Here is a 2925-nt window from a genome sequence, read left to right as displayed (position 1 = left end):
TATTTTCGAAAAAATAGGGTGAAAGTGCGAAATTTTTTTTCATTATAGCCATGATTAGGACATATTCAAAGCGCAAAAAACGTGACCCTATAATTTTTTCAAAAGTTTGACCTTTGCAACAAGGAAACTGTTCATTAGATCGAAAAGTAACTTTGCAGGTTTTTTGGGGGATTATTCAACTGTAAAAGGCACACTCAACATTAGTAATTTCATAAAGATTTCAAATTTAGCCTTTGATGTTCCGAAAAACTATAAATTACCCTTTTTTCCTGTTTTTTCTAATTTATGTCATGAATAAAATTTTTTTTATCCAAGACCATGGCAGACTCTTGTAGGAAACTTATCCCGTTTGCAGAACTGTCCTTAAATTTTCTTTGCGATCATTGGTTGCAGAGATATCGTAGAACAAAGACAAAAGGGTCCTTTTTGTTTTAAAGCACGATATCTCTGTGAAAAGTGGTCTTCCCGAAGTTTTAAAAAAAGCAACTAGAATCTTAGAGTTTCATAAAGCTTTTTTAAAGACCTTGATACGACCATTTTTTACTGAGATACAGCATTCTGAAAAATCACTAAAAATTGGGAAAGTTTTTTGGAATTTTTAATTTTGTCCATGAGTGTATAACTGTATTTACTTTTTAGAAAGTAACTATTTATATCTTACGCAACTTGTGTATATTTTTTACGAAACAGTTACATAACTAATGTATAATTGGTAAATAATTATTACATAATGTATACTAACAATGACTATTACCAACGTTATATTTATGAAACAATGTACTTTTCACTTTTAAAGTCATGTATGTACTTCAATTGCATTTCTTAAAAAGAAATGTTAATAATACCCTTATTCCTATGTTACAATGTATGCATAATATCAACAAGGCCCGAACTGTCACCAATGGCCGTGGCTGCAGTTCAGATGCGATGTACAAAATATATCTATACCTTTTCCTATCAGGAAAATAACGACTACTATGGACATAGACTATAGTTATTATTATATTAAATAACTTTACTTTCTGGTTCGTAAAATACGTTTAAAATATTTTGTTACCAACAAACTGTTAAAAAGGCTTGTCCTCACTTACAGTTTCACTGTAACGTATTTTTGGTCAATCTTAAGAGATAATTACGCTATTATAAATATTAAAATCTACTAATTTTCCGAAATCTTATATTTGAAATATTCCCTTTCATAAAGTGTTATACCAGTCAAATTAAAGACCGACTGAGCTGTAATTAAACGGATTATGTGTTAGTTTTGTACATAAAAAGAAACTCAATATTATGTAGAAATGTTATTTCAAAGTTAAATATAGTGAACTTTCAAAATTACAAGAAATGAAAAGAAATTACTTAAGTGCAAATATTCTAATCCTTGTATTCTCTTTTTATTACACTTGTTCTGGGTTGAGTTTTTGTTTAGAGTTGGTTATTGAATGTTTAATTTTCCATCATTTCACTATAATCATGACGACGAAATTTACCGTGCTTTACACTTGGCAAGTTTCAAATATTTAAAATAACAAATTTAAGAAAATCAGGTGTCTTGATTTTTCTGATCTTTATAAATTACGTATAACTGTGATGATATACGACAGCGATTATGTTTTACACTGAAAATATTGAAGGTGATTGGTTAAAATAATAAAATTTCTGAGTTTTCAAGATCTTCTCAAAGGATCGAGCTGACAAAATCTGCTGTTAAACATAGTTCCCGTTTTTCATCTGTTTCAATATTGATAAACTGCATCGCGCGATCACATAATTTACTCGGATGAACGGAACACTTATACTTATTTAGAGAAAATTATACCTAACTGACGCAACGGTTTATCTCGACGGTTTCAATTTCATAGAATGGTGATGAGTTTTCCTTATAATATTAAGTATTCGAGCAACGCGTGATATCTTATAATCTCGTGTATAGTCCACACAGCATCTGCAAACAGTCGCGATGGTATCTTGGAAAATAACCAGCGGAAATTAAAAAATGCTCTTAATTATTGAAAACTTTTGGAAACTGTTCGAAAAAATATAATTCCTTTAATATTATTCATACATTTATAAGCAGTTAAAATTTTATAAAATATTGTTATACGATTCTTACAATATGATTCATAATGATTTTCCAGTTAATTTTCGAAATATTTCTGCAGAATCATTGTAACAATGAAAAATTTAAAAAAAAATGTGTAGAAAGATTGTTCTTATTCTTTCAACTGACCCATAAATAACATTAAATTGTTGCACAACTTGTAGACATAAGTTACATAAATGTTACGTAACACCTATATAACATTCTATTAACACCTGGATATCAGTTGTGCAATATTTATAATGTATTCAGTTAACATATTGTTGTATATTATCGAGTTGCAACAAATTTATTTTGAAAAAATTTCTTTAATAACACAAGGTCCATCGCATGACTCTAATGCGCTTCAGAAGATAATGCTCTCTCTAAATTTAGAGAGCAGGATTATAGGCTAGGTATATATCTAATGTAGTAATTTCTTACTGAGAGCTTAAACTTAATATAAAATTTGAATACCATATTTTAAGAAAATCGTATTTCTTATAACAATGCAATTTACAAAGAGACTGGTGCTTATTAAATATATTTTTTATTATCTGACGTCCCTACACTTTATTCCTTTTAGGCGAAAATAACCTCCGATATTTGTGAGAATTCAAAAAAAAGCTTTAGGGGTCGCTCAAGTTCGCAGTTTTGTTAAAAATACTTGGTCTGCTCATTTTAGTTCATATCGACTCTTATTCTCCCATCAAAAGGAATAATTTATAGGGATGTAAAATTATTTAAAGAAATAAACCTTAACACAAAACGTAGGCAAAGATAGAGCAATTTTTACACGTATAACTATCAGTCGTATTCTACAGACAGCAAACACTGTTATATTA

This window comes from Belonocnema kinseyi, chromosome 1 (assembly GCF_010883055.1).
Source record: "Belonocnema kinseyi isolate 2016_QV_RU_SX_M_011 chromosome 1, B_treatae_v1, whole genome shotgun sequence".
NCBI classification, from domain to species: Eukaryota; Metazoa; Arthropoda; class Insecta; order Hymenoptera; family Cynipidae; genus Belonocnema; species Belonocnema kinseyi.
Note: the sequence above shows the minus strand (reverse complement) of the source record.